The sequence below is a fragment of the Ambystoma mexicanum genome, chromosome 10 (genome assembly GCF_040938575.1).
Source record: "Ambystoma mexicanum isolate Mex_15411 chromosome 10, UKY_AmexF1_1, whole genome shotgun sequence".
NCBI classification, from domain to species: Eukaryota; Metazoa; Chordata; class Amphibia; order Caudata; family Ambystomatidae; genus Ambystoma; species Ambystoma mexicanum.
The window spans coordinates 1,576,738,718-1,576,759,463 of record NC_090932.1 but is presented as its reverse complement, the minus strand read 5'-3'; positions in this window follow the sequence as shown (position 1 = coordinate 1,576,759,463).

Below are 20,746 nucleotides of genomic sequence, written 5' to 3'. Positions count from 1 at the left end.
ACCCCATGCCGGTCTTGGCAAAACCACCATGCTGGTAACAGGCCACCAACCCCCCTATACCGGCATTGCGGGTACCGCCCATTCCGTAACCGCGTCATAACAACCACTAAACACCGGCACGGTAATACAGCACGGTATTACCGTGGTCGCAAAAAAGGACCCAGAAATTACGTCATTGTGCAGGAACGGGAAATGAGCCGGCGGCCATCTTTAAAAACACAATCCATTGTCATCCTTCATAACCACCACTACACTTGTGTTGTTGTGTGCCACAACTGAAGTAGGATGTCGAAGGCCACCAGTAAATCCTCCCAAAGGAAGAGGAAGCAGCGTTTTTCTGATGCTGAACTGACTATGCTTGCTACACCCTCGAACAGCATACAGACACAATCAGGAGCACAGACCTCAAGCATGCTGCACAAACCAAAAAAAAACAGGTCTGGCAGGAGGTCGCTCAGAGGGTGTCGGCAGTGGGGAGCACCCCAAGGAGTGTACGTGACTGCCGGAAGTGCTGGGACTACCTCCGCCTCCGGGTCAGGAAGATCCTGGCGGAGAACAGGAGGGCCGCAATGGCGACAGGCGGTGGCCCACACTCCCCTGTGAAGCTCACTGCATGGGAGGAGACTGCAAGTGCATTTATTGACCCGGAATCCATAGAGGGATTAGGAGACCAGGAGTTTGGCACTGCAACTACCACAGAGGAAGGTGAGTGAACCATCACATCCAAGTATACCAAAACATGATGTGGCACAAGTGATGTGGAAGTTAGACTAGGCAAGGCAATGCATGTTCCAAGGCTACATCAACACATCCATAGAATAATGAGTGCCACACCCTGCACCACACGCATGCTGAGTGAAAATCCCAATCCCAACAGAGGTGCAACATGACCCAACCATGCCCATGGGACCCACCACACAGACACCAAACCAATGCTATGCCACCATGCATTGATTGCCAACATGTCCCCTCAGTACACCAAATGCCACACACCAGAAATTAAATGATGCCTGAATGTATGAACATATCACACCGCAATACATCATAGCTGCCATTTGACAACATCACTGATGACCTGCATCTCTTCTATCTCCCAGGCACCGATGAGGAAGGTGGAACACAGGACAGGGGTGCGAGTACATCCAGTGCACACAAAGGAACCAGGGCCACTGCCGCCCCCCCGTCCAAGAAAATGCCTGCAGCAACACCCAGTGTGCCACACAAGGCATCAACCCTGCAGGGGGCACCTGCAGCGACAGAACAGCAGCAGGCACCCACAACAGTGGGAGCTGTTCCGCCAGCCACCACGGACGTTGTGTCCACAGAGTTGGATGATGAGTCTGAAATTATGTCTGAAATACCCACCCCAAGCCCCATTGCCACCCCCCACCCACCTGCGGAGTCTGAGAGCCTGGACGATCCGTGTCTCCATGACTCTGACCTTGGAGAATCAGACATTGGGATCTTCCAGGAGGACAGTGCCCAGGACGAGGAGCCCACGCAGGTGCCTTCCTCCACCCTGCCAGCCACCACCCTGCCAGCCACCACCTTGCCAGCCACCAGTACACCTGCGGCCGACACCTCCTTTGAGGCTCGCCTGGTAAAGGTAGAGGCCCGCCAAGAGTCAATGCTGCAAATCATGCATCGACAGGTCGACGCTGGGAATGAGGCCCTGAGGGCCATAGCCACGGCCATTGCAGCCAATACAGCTGCTGTGGAGGCATCTACGTGTGCCTTCAGGGAGTGCATGGGGTCACTGACACAGGCCCTTCTTGCAAACATCCCGCAAATGCAGCGGCAACACCTTGGCCCAGCCATGGGACTGACAATAGACACCTCCACTACAACAACCCCTTCCACCTCGGTGCAATCGAGCCCTGTGCGGTTAACGCGCAGGAGCGCACGGCGCTCGGCCATGGCACCCCCAGACCCAAAAGTCTCAAATAAATAACAGTATGGCCAATGACAATGTGAAGAACTACATTGGTGAAGGAACACTGTTTGTTGCACACATGGGGACATTTGGGATCTGGTGGGTGGGTAAGGGAGTTTGTTGGGGTATTTTCTGGGGTTTGTGGGGTGGGTGAGGGAGTTTGCTGGGGTATTTTCTGGGGTTTGTGGGGTGGGTGAGGGAGTTTGTTGAGGGGTTTGGCAGGGGGGAGTGGGCACATTTTTGCAGTTTTAAATAATACACAAGTTGTGAGAAGAAAGATCCATGGCTGTACATTGTCATTTTTCGTGTGCATCCATTTAATGTGTTACGGTGTTCAGTGCCCAACTCCCAACATTCCCTGTGTGCATGTTCATATTGGCCCAGTGTCTGACTGACACAAGTCTTTCATAGTCCCTGTGTTTCAGAAGTATACTTGAATTCGTGCTTGCCGTACAGCATGGCCATCCCATGCATCACGTACTGCCAGTGGGGCTACTTCACCTCCGTCTCCTTCCTCATCATCCTCACCTGGCCCATGCATGTCAATGTCAGGTGACAATGGTACATTTCTCTGGACGCACATGTCGTGCAGCATGACACAGGCCATGGTGATCTTTGCCACCTTCTCAGGCCTATATAGGAGTGCCCCACCAGACCTGCTGAGGCTGCGTAACCGCCCCTTCGACAGGCCAAAGGTCTGCTCAATGACAACACAGGTACGGGTGTGCACACGATTGTACTCCATTCTGCGGGTTAGGCACAGGGGTGTGTAGCCACGGCCTAAAGGGATATCCTCCATCACCAACAAGCAGATTCAAATAGGTGTGTGTCACTCTGAACTCCCATAATTCAGGGAGCACAGTCATGCCGCCAACTATTTGGTGTGGCCATGCACATGTCCCTGTAAGCACGAAAAAATGTTATCTAGGTGCAATCTGTACTGTCATGAGGTGTTGTAGTCTGGTCGGCATTCAATAGATGATGCAGGGTGTAATCATGCATGCTGAGGCAGATATGCTGTGGTAGTGCAACAATGTTTTGACTCCAATTCATGCTGTTCATTATTTACTATGCATGGTCACACTGCCCCCATAGCCACACTTGCCGTCCTGTTCATTCATGCATTGCTTGCCATAACCATGGTGGTCTGGTTGTGCCTCTTACTTGTTCTCATTGATATGCATTATTTGTGATATGTGGCCCAGTGAAGTGTCATGTACTGTTTGACTGGTTCAGGTCAGGAGTGTTGGGCTCTGCATGCATTCTCCAATCACCGGCTATTCCCACTCAGGTGCAGTATTGCCCCCCCCTCATACATCCCCACACATCAGTACCCCATCCCATGGCTTGTGCAACTCACCAAGCAGCCAGGCACGTGGTCCGGCATGTGGCTCCATTTGATGGGGTACCGTGGATTTACCCAGTAACATGGCATCATGTGTTGATCCAGGAAATCGGACGCAGCAATGGGTGATGATCTCCCTGGAGTCACATACCATTTGCACATTGATGGAGTGGTGTTGTTTGTGATTGCGTTACACGGCCTCTATGGCATGGGGGACTCTCAATTCCACATGGGTGCAGTCGATGGCACCGTCACAATTGGGCATGCCTGCCAGTGCATGGGAGCCTACTTTGGTTTCGACTATCTCCTGGGCAGTCCGTGGTAGGGATATGCGGGTGCTTGCGTGCTTCAGGAGGGCATCCAGCACTTGGTTCATCATGCGTGAAAATAGTGGTTGTGAAATGCCATGCAGCTGGTCCACTGTGTGTTGGTAGGTGCCTGTGGCCAGGAAGTGTGGCACAGACACCACCTTTAGTAGTGGGGGGATGGCAGTGCATATTTGTATGTGGCTGGCAATGTCGGTCTGTATCATGTGCACTATGGTGGTGATGGTGTCACGATCCAACCGGTACAGGGTGTGGATCTGCTCTGGGGTAGGGTTGAATGGGCTGGGTCTGGCGCGAGGTATTGCTGGCTGCCTACGAGGCTCTGGTGGCTGCGCTGGTGGTAATGGATGGGCCTGTCTCAACCTCCTTCTCCTCCTGTGTCTCCTCTGTGCTGCCTGTTCTTGCTGCTGTTGTTGTTGTTGTTGCAGTTGTTGCTGTAGTTGTATCAGTATAGGCAGGTCCTCCTGCGTCATGTTTGCAAATGCTAGTGGTGGCATTTTGGTGTCGGAAGGGGTGTGGTGTTTAGTTGTGCTCCTTTTGTACTGGGCAACTCTGCATTGCCTACACCGGGGGGTTTGTGGTGTGTGGGTGTGCTCAGTTCATACTGGCACAGCCTCCTTTGACTCCACCTGTGGGAATTGTGTGCGCCTGTGGCAGCTGCCTTGCATCTTGCTTGCTGTTTGCGGGTGGTCTGAGATGCCTGTATGGCTGGCATCGTGCAGGCCGTGATTACCGGCTTCGCGATGCCGGTATTTGCATGTATGCGTGGGTTGGAATTACCCCCTATTACTGGCATTCCGGTATTTGCTCCCTGAAGGGGCGCGCGTACGCTCCTATGCCGCTATTAGCGGCACCGTTGTTTGGTATGCCACTAATACTGGGTTTGCGGGTCGGAATGCTACGGAATGGTAAATGATGCCGGTATTTGCATACCGGCATCATTTTTCCCTTACCGGCATACCTCGTAATGAGGCCCAATTGTGCAGAACATGCATGGGAAGATTTACATAATTTCCTACGCATATCAAACAAAAACAAAACCAACATAGATATACTAACACCTAGAGAACTTTGCTCTCTAGATCCTGTTAATGTTTCAAGATATTTCCACCATCGTTTCATTGCTATGCTACACTTTATTTGTAATACAACTGTTCCTCCCCTCGGAGAAGTGCACCACTTCTTTTGGAGAAAAGAATACCAAGCCAAAGGAGCACCACATATCCACATGCTTTTATGGATTAAAGATGCACCTAAATTTGGTCAGGACAGTGATGCCACTGTTTTGCAGTTCATCCAATAATATGTCACTTGTGAAATCCCTTCACAAACAAGACATAGTGACCTTCATGGACAAATTGTACAATTTCAAAGACACAAATGTGGCAAATATTGTCGTCGCAAATAGAAAAACAAAGGGAAATACTACACCAAATGCTGCTTTGGTTTCCCTAGACCAGTTACAGAAACAGGTGAAGTGAACAACTTCATGTCTTCAGTTCGACATAGTGTTAAAGGTAAATCACCTAAGAACATGTACTACATAAAAAGAACAGAAGAATCAAAATATATCAATGATTACAATGCAATCATTGCCCTCTTATGGAATGCAAACATAGATGTGCAGTACATTGCAGACAATTCCACTGCAGTTGCACGATATGTTACAGCCTACTTAACAAAAGCAGAAAAAACAGAGCTTCAAGACCTCTGGAATGACCTATCATCAGACAAAACACTATCTCAGAAATTGTACAGCCTAGGCATAAAAATGCTCTCTCACAAAGAATGTGGTGCCTATGAAGCTGCAGATCGTTTAACCGGTACTGCTTTGTATAAAAAATCGGAAAATATAGTATGGCTAAGTCTTGGTCCTGCTAAGAGTTCTCAAATCATATGAGGACATAGAAACAATAGCCAAAATTGATCACAACAGCAAAGACATTTTGAAAAACAATTTACTAGACACATACTACCCGAAGAGGAGTACCACTTTGGAAACCATGTGTCTATACCACATAGCCCAAAACTTTGCATACAAAAATAATATAAAACCTGATGAAAACAAAGGTAGAAATAGAGTGACAGATTGTGAAGGCAGCTTAGTGAAACTTACCAAACGAAGCTTAATTAATCATGTCAAATTGTCATTACAAAACCCCTCAACAGAAAGAACTATATTACATGTCCCTGCTACAACTTTTTAAACCATGGAGAAAAGAAGAAGAGATACTAGATAACTATGACTGCTATGAAGACGCTTTCAAAGCAAATGAAAGCACTATCACCGATGTGAACTTTACGTAGTAAAAAACAATTTTGCACAATGAACAGCAACACGAAGAAGAACTCCAGGCCCAACTAGATAAGGACACTTCCGACAGTAGTCAACTTTCTGTAATAGGAAGCCAAGAACCACTAGGACAGCCACTAATAGCAAATGAGGCAGAATTAGCTATGACAGAAGTAGAAAACACCATGGGCCTCATTACGAGTAGCCCGGTAAAAACGGGTTCATTACCGGCATGCTGGTAAGAGTGGGTCCGTGCTCGTATGAACCCGCTAATAGCGGGTGATTATGAGTGCGCGAGCACGCGCAAACCCCCATGCTGGTAATGGTAATACCGGCATGCCGCTAAAGGCCCTCCAACCCCCCGATATCGGCATCACGGCACCCGCCGATACCGGTACCGCTCAGAGCAACCCCTAAATACCGACCCGGTAATACCACCATGGTAATACTGGGTTCATAAAACCGGACCCGGAAATTACGTCATCGCGCAGGAACGGGAAATGGGCCGGCAGCCATCTTTAAAAACACAATCCATTGCCATCCACCCTAACCACCAGTCTTTTCGTGTCGTGCTGTGTTGGTAAACCCTGAGGATGTCCAAGGCCACCCGGAAGACTACCACCCGGCAGCGGAAGAAGCGTTTTTTAGACGCTGAGCTCAATATGCTTGCTGACACTCTGGGTGCCATAATGAAGAGCAATGATATGAAGCGAGAAGCCCAGATGAGGAGAAAGGAAATCTGGCAGGAGGTTGCCCGGAAGGTGTCGGCCGTGGGGACCACCCCGCCCACCATGCGTGACTGCCGCAAGAGGTGGGACGACCTCCGCTTGAGGGTGCGAAACATCCTATCGAGCAACAGGAGGGTGGCCATGGAGACAGGTGGGGGTCCACATTCACCTGCTAAAATGATGCCCTGGGAGGAGACTGCCAGCACTTTTATTGATCCTGAGTCAATAGAGGGATTCGGAGAGATGGAGATGGGTGCGGCATCATCCACAGAAAGAGGTGATTGACTCTGCACATCCCTGTAGGGGAAAACATGACTAAGCATTAGTGACGTGGATGTGAGACTAGGCAAGGCAATGCATGTCCCTACACCCACATCAAAATATCCAAGTCAAGATTGTGGCCCAAACCCTGCCACACAGAAATGCATGCTGAGTGCCAATCCCATAACCTAAACACGGGCAACATACAAGGACCGTGCCCATGTAACCCAACACACAAACCCCATATCAACGGCATGCCACCTGCCATGCAGTGAATGCTAACATGCCGCCTCTGAATACCCTGCGTGACACACCTGTAAGACATGAATGCATGATCAAATTAATAATGAACAGCACCATCGTATGCCTCTGCCATGTCACACCATCACTGATGCCCTGCATCTCTTCTACCCCCCAGGCACTGATGAGGAAGAAGCAACCCAGGAGACCACCGTGAGGGCATCCACCTCACACCCTAAGAAGAGGGCTACCACCACCACCTCCGCTGGAGGCAAGCAGGCCACAGCCACTGCCAGTGTGCCTGTGCGAGCTGGGACACAGCCAGCAACACCTGCTGCCAGTGTGCCTGACAGACTACTGACCCAGCAGGCCACACCCACACCTGTAGAGGGGAGTCCCTGGAAGCACCCGCCTCCACTGGGGAAGAACCTGATGCCAGTGTGGAGCCTGAGGGAGACACCAAGGTGACATGCCCGGCCACCCCGAGCCCCGTGCCCACCCCCTCACCCCAACACCTGCAGTCACCCACCTGCAGTGAAGCTGATCCCTGCCTCCGTGACTGTGACCTACCCACCTCTGAGGAGTACAGTCCCGAAAATGCCATCCACGTGACTGCACAACCCACCACTCCAGCCCCCTCCAAAACCCTGGAGACTTGATTGTCGACGGTGGAGGCCCGACAGGAGGCCATGTTAAACCTACTCCGCCAGTACATAGCATATGGGGAGGAAACCTGGCGGGGTATTGCCACAGCAATTGCGGGGACCACAGTGGCTATCGCAGCCAACACAGCCACTGTTAATGCATCGGCTCGGCTAATGAGGGACTGCCTGGGGGTGGTGACACAGGTGCTGACTTCAATGCTGCTCCATATGCAGCGGCCACGGCTTGCAGGGTGTGTGGAACCTGCCAGCGACTCATCTACTACCTCCACACCAGCTTCATCTGTCCCCACCAGCCCAGTGCGCCAGACACGTAGGAGTGCAAGGCACACTGAACTGCCGCCTCTGGACAGGAAGAAGTCCTGGAAGTAGTGTGGGCGGACAATGGGAGTGGGACACAAGGTTGGGGGTGAAGGGGTGCATCTTGTGGAGTCTATTGCGGGTATTGGTGTTGGTTGGGGGGGTTTTGGAGTTTCCTGGGGGGTTTTGGAGTTTGTTGGGGGGGTCTGGGAGTTTGTTGGGGGGTCTGGGAGTTTGTTGGGGGGGGGTTAGGGAGGGGGCAGTGGGCACATTTTTGCTTTTGTAAATAATACACACGTTGTGATAAGAAAAATCCATGGCTGGACATTGTTATTTATGTGTGCATCCATTTAATGTGTTACGGTGTTCAGTGCCCAACTCCCAACATTCCCTGTGTGCATGTCCACATTGGCCCAGTGTCTGACTGACACATGTCTTTCATAGTCCCTGTGGGTCAGGAGTATTTGTGAATCTGTGCTTGGCATACTGCATGGCCATTCCATGCATCATGTACTAGCAGGGGTGCTACTTCACCTCCGTCTCCATCCTCATCATCTTCACCCGGGGCATGCATGTCAATGTCAGGTGGCAGTGGTACATTTCTTCGGATGCACATGTTGTGCAGCATGACACAGGCCATGTGATCTTTGCCACCTTCTCAGACCTATATAGGAGTGCCCCACCAGACCTGCTTAGGCAGCGGAAACGCACCTTCAACAGGCCAAAGGTCTGCTCTATCACAACACGGGTGCGGGTGTGCACACAAATGTACTCCTCTTCATGGCTGTTCTGCGGGTTCCGCACAGGGGTAAGTTGCCACGGCCTCAAGGGATATCCTCTGTCACCTGCTAGAAAATACAAATAGGTGTGTGTCACTCTGAGCTGGCACCTTCAGGAAGCACAGTCATGGTGGCAGCTATTTGGTGTGGACACGCACATGTCCCTGTATGTATGCAAAATTGTCACCTAGATGCATTCAAAACTGTTATGAGGTGTGGTAGTCTGTAAGGCGTTCGATAGATGATGCAGGGTGTAATCATGCATGCTGAGGCGGATGTACTGTGGTAGTACGACAATGTTTAGCCTCCCATTCAAGCAGTTAGTTCTATGCATGGTCACACTAGCCACATTGGCCCAGTTGCCATCCTGTACAGTCATGCATTGCTTGCCATCACCATGGTGGCCTGGTTGTGCCTCTTACTTGTTGTCATCGATATGCATTAATTTTTTAAGTTGTGCCAGTGATGTGTCATGTTCCGTTTGTGAGGTTCAGGTCTGGAGTGTTTAGCTCTGCATGCATTCTCCAATCACCAACAATTGCCACCCAGGTGGGGTATGCATCCCCCCACCCCTTTCCCAACAAGGTGGAGTATGCATCCCTACACATCAGAAACCCAGAGCATTGCCATGGCCCAGTTGTGCAACTCACCAAGCAGCCAGGCACGTGGTCCTGCATGTAGCTCCATGTGACGGGGTAGGGTGGAGTTGCGCAGTACCTTTGCATCATGTGTTGATCCGGGATATCAGGCGCAGCAATGTGTGATGATCTTGCTGGAGTCACATGCCATCTGCACATTGATGGAGTGGTATTGCTTGCGATTGCGGTACACCGCCTCTTTGGCATGGGGGACTACCAATTCAACATGGGTGCAGTCCAGGGCACCAACACAATTGGGCATGCCTGCCAGTACATGGAAGCCTACTTTGGTGTCGGCTATCTCCTGGCCAGTCCATGGTAGGGATATGTGGGTGCCTGCGTGCTTCAGGAGGGCATCCAGCACTTGGTTCAACATGCGTGATAAAAGTGGTTGTGAAATGCCATGCAGTTGCCCCACTGTGTGTTGATAGGTGCCTGTGGCCAGGAAGTGGAGCACGGACACCACCTTTAGTAGCGGGGGATGGCAGTGCGCATTTCTATGAGGCTGCCTATGTCATTGTGTATCATGTCCACTATGGTGGTGATGGTGTCCGGGTCCAACCGGTACAGGGTGTGGATCTGCTCAGGGGTTAGGTTGAATGGGCTGGGTCTGGTGCGAGGGTTTGGTGGCTGCCTACGAGGCACTGCTGGCGGGGCTGGTGCTATTTGCTGGGCCTGTCTCACCCTCCTTCTCCTCCTGCGTCTCCTCTGTGCTGCCTGTTGTTGCTGCTGTAGTTGTTGTTGTAGTTGGTGTTGTTGCTGTAGTTGTAGCAGTATTGGCATGTCCTCCAGCGCCATGATTGCAACAGCCATTGGTGGCATTTTGGTGTTGGAAGGGGTGTGTTGTGTGGGTGTGCTCATTTTATACTGGCCCAGCCTCCATTGCCTCCATCTGTGGGGATTGTGTGCACCTGTGGCAGTTGGCTTGTTTCCCGATTGCTGTTTGCGGGTGGTCCGCGATGCCTGTATGGCCGGCATCGTGCAGCCCGTAATTAACGGCTTCGCGATGCCGGTATTTGCATGTCCGCGTGGGTTGGGATGTCCCCCTATTACCGGCATGCCGGTATTTGCTCCCCAAAGGGGCGCGTGTATGCGCCCATGCCGCTATTAGCGGCACCGTTATTTAGGGTGCCGGTAATACCAGGTATTCAGAATACACCAGAGCAGCAAACAATGCCGGTATTACCATACCGGCATCTTTTTGCCTTACCGCCAACCTTCTAATGAGGCCCCATGTGTCGCTATGAAGAAGATACAGAAGACTTAACTCTACTACAATCAAAACTTAACAAAGACCAGCACACCATTTTTGAAGAAGTAACAAAAGAAATTGCACATGGTGTACGACACGAAAATAAAGAATGTACCTGCCAAAATTACAAACCTATACTGCTGTATGTCAGTGGTGAAGCTGGTTCAGGCAAAACATTCTTAATCAAAATCATCAGCAAGTTCCTTCAACAATTGACAAACAACAAACTGTCAGCTGTTGTAACCGCCCCCACAGGTTTAGATGCCTACAACATAGGCGGTGTCATTTTACACCGATTACTACTCCTTCCAGTAGAACACCAAAACAAATGAGACTATTACAAACATTCTACAGCAGCTGCAATGGAACTATGCAGAGTATTAAAACAAATGACAATGCTACTAATATATGAAGTGAGCATGGTCTCCAACCTAATGTTGGCTTTGATTCACCTCAGATTGCAAGAAGTACTTAAAACAAACTACGAAGAACTCTTTGTAGGAAAACACATTATTGTTTTTGGAGATCTTCTGCAATTGACACCAGTGAAAGGTGAACCTATTTTTAAAACGTTAGGACACAAACTCTGCTGTAAAACTGTTGGCAGCATAGGAAATGTCAACCTTTGGCAACATTTCCAATACAGAGAATTAACAGAAAACATGTCTCAATTTGCAGACCTCACTTACATTTTAAAAAGTATTAGAGTTGGTGTACTATCTCAAGAAGCACAAGCAATATTGAAAACCCGGCACATCCATGCACTTTATGGCGATAACGCATGTGCTACTGATGTTATGGAACAATTAGCGCACAAAAATGTCAATTGTATGGCCTTAATGCCAACTCTTGCAAGCTGTTCCAAATTCAATGAAACAATGTTAAAAAAAGAAATGCAACCAATAATTGAAATTTGCTCCACAGACAAACTGGACGTACATGGTGTGACTCTATCCATGTGTCAACAAGCCACAACAAGACTAAATACCTTAGAAAATTCAATCTCCAACACAGCTGGGTTGGAAAAAATATTAAAATTATCCTTAAATTATAGAGTAATGCTTAAATGTAACCTTGACGTGGATCAAGGACTAGTTAATGGAGCAATGGTTACAGTTGTTGGCTTTCAAACATACCCACGTGACAACAACATTCAGTTTGTCAATATTCTCTTTGACAAACTTTCAGAAGTAAAAAGGATAGGGCGCTCAACAGCTTGATTCCTTCTCTTCAAAGACATGTATGTACGTAGAGAACAATGTTCTCTAACTCTTGCATATGCAGTCACCATTCATAAATCCCAAGGTCTTACCCTAGACAAAGCATTGATAGATATTGGGAACACAGTCTTTAAAGAAGGCATGAGCTACGTAGCACTATCACGCTTACGTACACTTGACAATCTATTTCTAATCAACTTTGATGCAAGTAAAGTCAACGCTGATATTCCTTGCATTTTAGAATACAATAGACTACGTTCACTGTACACCCCCATCTGAAAAAATATACTGTTCCACAAAAAGGAAAACGTTGTAAAAGAAAACTAATTCAAACACAAATGCAACAGTATCTGACTGCAAATCCTTCAAAGAGGGTAAAAGAAGCTAATACTTCATCACATACCACAACCAAAGAAGAACCTATTATTGAAAGTAACTCACACAAACTCCAAAAAAATGACTCGGACACAGAACTATCTGGTCCATTCAAATGTTCAAATGTAACTGGTGTAAGTTGCTAGGCAAATGTAGCAATGAATATTCTATTTCAATTGCCACCAATTGTTAACAACATTTACTTACACAGTACAGACCAATTGTGTTTGCAAATGTTAGTCCTTCATAGAAACGCAACAAACAATCCTGACAACACGTATAGTGTTCACGGAATAAGACAAGAATTGGACTATTGTGCTGGAATGGTGAGGTTCACTATAAACTCACAAGAAGATCCACAAGAATGTCTAATGTACTTACTACGAGTACTGGAAAACAAAAACATACCTATAAATGAATTCTTCCAGATTGCATACATGTGGAAACATACATGCACTCTCTGCAACAATGTGACACAGGAACAAATCCCTAATGAGTGCTTTGTATATGTATCCATACCTAATTGTGAATCCATTCCATTTCAACAACTTGTACAAAATGAAAACCATGGCAGATTATGTACTATCTGAAATTCAGATAATTGCTCCACCTTACTAATACACACACATAGTAACTACGTAATACTAATGCTTCTACGTTACAATGCAGATGGTACCAAAAACAACTGCAAGCTGACTGGATTCACACACGGTCAAGTGTCACTTGCTAAGAAAACCTTCACACAATAGGTATAATCTACCACGCAGGAGCCACAACCAATGCAGGTCACTACACTGTATATATTAAAAAGAAATGTGGATGGTTCGAATGTAATGATAGTAGCATTACTCTAAAGCAGAGATTACCAGTAAATCTTATAAACACTTATTTAATCTTCTTAAAGCCAAAATTTTATAACTAATCTGTACTTCAACATTAACAAAAATGCAATTAAAAGGCTATAAATAGTTAGAACATGCCAACAGGTATCTAACTGGCCCAAGATTGTATAACAACCACAAAGATAAATGAATAGCACTGAATTGTAACAAAAAATAGACAGAATACGCCAACAGGTATCTAACTGCTTCAAAAATCTGCAACAAGCCAACAGATAGAACATTAACCACAAACAACAAGTGAACACTCAAAGGAAACAAACACATAGTTTGTAGCATAACAAAAAAAGGGTTTTTTTAATCCGACAAGGATTTATTTTCCCCCAGACCCAATAATTTGAAAAACAAACACAGAAACTGAGCAAAATGCACAGTACACTGCTTTGTAAACTAAATATGAGGGTAAAAAAAAGCTAAAATGTCTATTATGCAATGTAATAAGTCTTTATAAAATACATACACTAACATGCTCTTTACTTTTATCACAGAAATTGAAAAAGAATATTTCCTCCAAGTACTAAAGTCATGTAAAAAATATATCGAATCTCAACAAATGAAACAGTAAGTATAATTTCAAACATTTCATACATATTCAAATCCATACGTGTGATCTATGGCTGTAATATGGTGCGGTGGTTGTGGCTAGGGCCTAGAGTCTTGGGTGTATAGCCTATGGCCTACGGCCTGCGGCCATGCACCCAAGACTCTAGGTCCTAGCCACAACCACTGCAGCATATCAAACCCATGGTGGCTTATAACTTCACTGCTTATAACTTTGGTCTTGGGTGCATGGCCTTCTGCCATGCACCCAAGACTCTAGGCCCTGCCACAACCACCTGATAGATATTCGATTCTATGGGTGCATCTATGGGTGTGATATGCTGCGGTGGTTGTGGCCAGGGCCTAGAGTCTTGGGTGTATAGCCTATGGCCTACAGCCTGCGGCCATGCACCCAAGCCTCTAGGTCATAGCCACAACCACCGCAGAATATCACACCCATTGTGGCTTATAACTTCACTACTTACAACTTTGGTCTTGGGTGCATGGCCTTTGGCCATGCACCCAAGACTCTACATCATGCCCACAACCACCAGAGTATATAAAACCCATGGTGGCTTATAACTTCACTGCCATGCACCCAAGACTCTAGGTCCTGCCCACAACCACCTGATAGATATTCGATTCTATGGGTGTATCTATGGGTGTGATATGCTGCAGTGGTTGTGGCCAGGGCCTAGAGTCTTGGGTATATGCGGCCATGCACCCAATACTCTAGGCCCTGGCCACAACCACCGCAGAATATCACACCCATGGTGGCTTATAAGTCATTAGTACACCCATAGAATGAAACATTTGAACTGCAGCATATACTCAATTTGCACCCAGGACTCTAGGCCCTGCCCACACCTACCAGATAGATATTTGATTGTATAGGTGTGATGTATGGGTGAGATATGCTGCGGTGGTTGTGGCCAGGGCCTAGAGTCTTGGGTGTATTGCCTATGGCCTACGGCCTGCGGCCATGCACCCAAAACTCTACGTCCTGCTGACAACCACCGCAGTATATTAAACCCATGGTGGCTTATAATTTGACTCCTTATAGCATATCACACCTTGGCCATGCATCCAAGATTCTAGGCCACCTGATAGATATTCGATACTACGGGTGTATCTATTGCTGTGATATACTGCGGTGGTTGTGGCCAGGGCCTAGAGTCTTGGGTACATGGCCGTAGGCCGTAGGCCGTAGGCCTTACACCAAAGACTCTAGACCCTGGCCACAACCACCACAGCATATCACACCCATAGATCAAACCCATAGATTCGAATATCTATGGCCATACACCCAAAACTCTAGGTCTTGGCCCTGGCCACAACCACCGCAGTATATCACAGCAATAGATACACCCGTAGCATATCACACCCATGGCGATTTATAAGTCAGTACCACACCCATAGAATTAAACATTTTAACTGCGCAATATACTCAATTTCCACCCAACACTCTAGGCCCTTCCCACAACCACCTGATACATATTTGATTCTGTGGCATGTACTCAATTTTAATGTCCGCTTACACCACGCGTGTCCTTAGAACAGTTTCAACTTGCCTGCGCACAGCACGGATGGAAATACTATCCTTAGGACACACCTCATTTTCAGTAATTACAAACATCCCGGACAGCGCGAGCATGGCGAATACATCAGTAGCACCTTCCGCCTAAACAAATACAGTATTTCACTCCCTAAACCTCCCCAAGCACTCTGACACACCAAAACACCCCCCAAAACTGCATTTCGCCTCTGTTCGCCGCCGCGCTGTCGGCGGATCCAAGATGGCGGGCGCATCAGAACAATCTGACGCACATCACGCCTCACTCCAGCCAATCAGCGGACACGTCATGTGTCTGCGGTCATGATGCGAGCCCATTAGCCAATCGTTATCTTGTCCGCGGAGCAAACAGGGAAGTGGGACCACGGAGCGGACATAGATATCACTCATTTTTTGAGACATACTTTTTGGTCGTTTTAAAGAAAACTACTGGACGGATTGTCACCAAATTTACAAAAGCACGCTTTCGGGACCAAGCTCTGCTCCTGCCACAAATTTGGTGAAAATCCGTCCAGCGGTTTGGCCTGTAGGCGTGCGAATTTTCCCTCATTCAGTCTATGGGAAAAAAAGACGTTTTGAGACCCCCCCTATAACTTTTCCCCTCCTGGACCAAACATCACCAAATCAGAGTGGGCCATATACTTTATTTTGCAAAGTTTGGTGAGGATTCGTCCAGGGGGAGCGGATTTATAAGCTGCCCAAAAAGTGCTCTTCCTATGGAAACAGCAACTTAACCATAACTACACAGCCACTGCCGTGGCTGTGTAATGATTTCCTTCATCCGGGTACCAGTTCCTTATCTGTACTCTTTGGAGGATTCCAGGCTCTACCCTGACTGTTTTTTGTAATCAGCCACGAGTCCTGCTCTCTTAATTTTAAGGGGGCTGGTGAATTGTCAGGCCAGTCCTGGGACGGTGACATCTTCTCTAGTTTGAATTTCAACTGCATACGGTAGCAATGAGCTGACCGAAATGCTGTTTCAGGATTGCCAAAGACCAGGCGATTACCCCCCAGTTGGGACCAGACTTTGTAATTAATGAGGTCCAAATTAATTGTGAATCAATTGAGAATGTCACTGCCTAAGTAGAAGGCAGAGGGGACATCTCGCACGACCCAACAATTATGCTCTATGCTTTTCTCACCAATGGACATTTTTAGCATCCACCTACTAGGCAGGTGATGTTGGGAATTGGGAGTTTCCAGGCCCCTTTCCCACTTATAAATCTACTAAATTGTGGGAATGGCCTGATCTTTTGGGAGTTTATGAATAATGCTCTGCTGATGAAGCTTTTCTCATTATTCAGGCATTCACTGCCGAGAACAGGCTCCCCCCTCATTTACCTGAATGGGGAGGAACAGCTGTTCACCCTTTTTCTGAATATCAGCCAAGCTTTGACATTGATTTTTATCATTTTTTATCATGGAATTTGGGTTTTCTCCAAATTGTGGATCAGTATACAATCTCAGGGTATTTCCTTCCAGTGTGAAATGTCACTTGAAACTGGGAGGAAGGTTGATTTTCAAGAATGGAGAAGGGTTCCCATCAGCAGTTTGTTCTCCTACAGCAATTACAGTTATCTCAGGGGCTTGATTGTTCCTAAAGTGGAACTCAATTTTGTCAGACCCCTGCTCAACCATGTGGCATGTGCCGTTTAGACTAACATAGTGTTGCTCTGTTTTAATTTTATTGTCCGGTTAGTCGGAGTCCAGAGGACCTTGTCTACACAGGCTATTAGGGGTGACAACCTCCGAAAGAGGTATTCCCTAAGAGACAGGGTGTTCCCTCTGGGGTAATGACTATAACCAGGTGTTTCAACTTGTATCACCCAATTTTAATCTCCAGATCTGCAGTCCTCTTGACGGGAATGTCATTCCCATCGAAGTTCTGGAGTTGTCCAGGAAGAGGTGTGATGGGAATTTGGTGATTCTGCCACTTCCTGAATAGATTTGCTAAAATGCCTTTTTGGACATGGCTTGGAATCCGGTATTCACCATCGCTGAAAGGGCACACTGTTCTTGCACCCTGACTGGGGAATGAAACCTACCTTCTTTCTACTCGAGGGGGCAAAGAAAATGTGCATTTTGGGCAAGCTGGGCAGATAATTTCTTTGTTTTGGACTCCGACACCGTGGGATCTTGGGCAGTTTTCTGTGTCGGAGTTCTGGAATCTGTAAATAAAATTTGGCATTCTGAGATTTGGGGAGTTTGGGAATCCTCTTTTCCTCTTGATTCTGAGCGGTCCCCCTTTTCCTGGAGACAGTCACTTGAACTGGTTTGGGGCATTTGGGAATCCCTATTTCCCCCTGATTCTGTGCTGTCCCCCTTTTCCTGGAGACAGTCGATTGAACTGGTTTGGGGCATTTGGGAATCCCCCTTTTCCCCTGATTCTGTGCTGTCCCCCTTTTCCTAGAGACAATCACTTGAACCAGTTTGGGGGAGTGGGGAATCCCCTTCTTCCCCTGATTCTGTGCTGTCCCCCTTTTCCTGGAGACAGTCACTTGAACCGGTTTGGGAGATTTGGGAATCCCGTTCTTCCACTGATTCTGTGCTGTCCTCCTTTTCCTGGAGACAGTCACTTGAACCGGTTTGGGGGATTTGGGAATCCCCCTTTCCCCCTGATTCTGTGCTGTCCCCCTTTTCCTGGAGACAATCACTTGAACTGGTTTGGGGGCAGGATCTCTCATTTATTTCTGAGTCATTCGGGTGTGATTTTTTGGGTTCAGGGATTTGTGGTTCTGGGTCAGTCCCCATACATACCCATCCTAAGTTAGGGTCCCCTGGGTCATGGATTTCAGAGTCATCGGGGTGACATTCTTAGGGTTCAGGGATCTGTGGTTCTGGGTCAGTCCCCATAGTTACCCAGTGAGAGTTAGCGTCTTTTGGGTCATGGATTTCAGAATCATTGGGGTGACATTTTGGGGTTAAAGGATTTGTGGTTCTGGGTGGTTCCTTGTGATTGCATCGAATGCAAAAGCATTGAATGCAAAACCATTGAAAATAAAATCATCGAAAAAATGATTTAAAAAAAAAACATTTTTAATGGGGGGTCCCCACCAACCCCTGTTTTTTACCCCTTAAAACCGATTATAGTAAAAAGAAAAACTTTTACCTACAAAAAAATTCATTTTTTCGATGCATTTTTTTCGATGCTTTTGCATTTGATACTATGTATTCGATGCAATGCCTGGAAACCGTTCTGGGTCAGTCCGCATACTTACCCAGTCTAGGTTAGGGTCTATTGGGACCCATTTTTCTTTGGGAGGAATCCCCCCATCCTTGAAAGAGAAGACTTTCTTCCCAGAATCCTCCAGGGATTCTTCCCCTTCAAACTAGAAGACGCTGACTTCCACAAAACGGGTCTTCGGATCACTTGTTTCTTCTACTTACCCTCTGTTCCCTAGGTTGCAGTTATTTCGGGGTAGGAGATTTGGGTTCAGAGGTCTCTAGGGGCTTTTCACGGGTGAGGAAGGAAGCTTCCTCTAGGGCTTTGCATCCCCCTTTCTCCCAAGCCTCCTCCTCTGGAACGTGTTGGCTGTTGGGATTCTCTCCCAGTCACTGTTCCGGGGTACCAGAGCCTGGGTTTGAGCTGTTCTGGGAAGCCATGTTCATTTGAGGCCCCGGCTGTGCCATCAACATGCGACGCAGATCTTGGGTCAAGCTCTGAACCTGGCGCTTCAGTTGTGACACCCTCTCTGGTTGATATGGGGGTCTTGGGTCAAATCTTTGCTGCTCTCGGGAAGGGTAACTGTCCCTTCTCCCAGAGTAACTTGAGTGTTGAGGGTTTCCCTGGTATTCCTCCATTCTTGGCCCCCCTTCTCCCTGTTTGGGGGGTCTAGACTCCTGAAAGCAGGGAGAGAAAGAAGGGTTGTTCTGAATGTTGGGGTGTTGAGGGTACCTGGGGAACAAACTTAAACTAGAGGGTGGAAGATGACTGCCCTACTGAGGGAAGTTTGGACTGAAATTTGGAGGGAAGTTTCCTGGGGCCATACTCACCTGATTGGATCCCCCCCCTAAGCAGGTGGAGTCCCCAAGATGGGTCTGTTTCCCTTGTACTTTGGGCTGATGTAGGTGGCAGTGTCAGGTGACACATTTGTGGGGTACCCTGCCTGGCTACCACCTCCTTGGGACTGGTCAGAGGGTCTCCTCTGCCTCTGGTTGGTTGTTAGTGGGAGGTATGTTTTTAGGCCCCCCATTTCTAGGTCCAAAATTGGGGTAATCTTCACCTCCGCCGCCTTTGCAGCAGCGGGGGTGTTGGTTGGTTTGGGATTTTTGGGGGAATTCTTATTTTATGCAGGCTTTTGGACCTCATAGATCCGGGTAGCTTGTTCTATTACCCAGTCCAGGGTCCTTTCTTCGTGGAAGTCCCTAACCAGGTGCGTCATTATGTACTTTGGGAGGGCATGAAAATAGGTATTAATGAACTCCCTACTGTTCGTGGGCACCCGCCTAGTGGTTTGTGCAAATGCCTGCTTCGATTCTTCAACAAATTCTCTCGGGCCTGATCCTCTCCGCACTGCAGGTTGTAGGCCGCCTTGCGAGCCTCCTGGGGGTTCCGGTGCACCGAGAAGTGCTTCAAGATGGACGCCTTGTAGGTAGACCACCTTGAATGATTCCAATCCTCCAGCTCAGCAAAGAAGCTGGAGTATTCTGGGGAGAATGTCCACTTGGCAAACTTCATAGAATTCTGGTCATTTTTGATGTCAAATGACATCATCATCTGGTCATACAGCTCCAGATGCTCCCAGATGGAGTACTTGGCATTTTTATGGTAAAGGGTCATGACATTTCTAATGGCTTTTATTTGTCTAATGGGGTCTTTTACCAAAGTTCTCTTTTGGTTGGCAGCCTTCTTTTTCTGCAGTATCTGCGTCCATTCGCCCTCAGACTCAGAGCTGCTGCTATTTGAGGTCCCATCCCTATCCTCTAGGCGCTCCCTGATTCTTTGAGACTGGGAGTGTCTCCCAGAATGACGAGACCTAGTCTCTTCTCCCCTGTTGTATTGTGGGCTCTATGGGTCACTACCCTTGCTTGGACTCCTTCTTTCGCACAGGGGAGTACTCATCCGACTCCTCCCTTCTTCCGGGGTTGGTGGAGAACTTCCCCCACCCCCATGAACAGGTGGAGGTTTTCAGGATGCTCTTTGGGGCCTAAACTCTGGCTCTTCTTTGTCTGCAAAGTGGACCAGATGGTTCCTTTGTAGCTGATGTCCCTGCCAGTCTAACTCCCTATTTTTCTCTTCAAAGGAGTCGTCCTGAAACATTTGCCAAAATATTTTTGAACCTAAGCAGTGATGCACGTCCATCAATCTCTGATGGATGCTGGCCTGTCGGCTCAATCGTGCTAGGCCTAATTGAGTCCGGCTGCCTCATGGTTCCTGGTTCT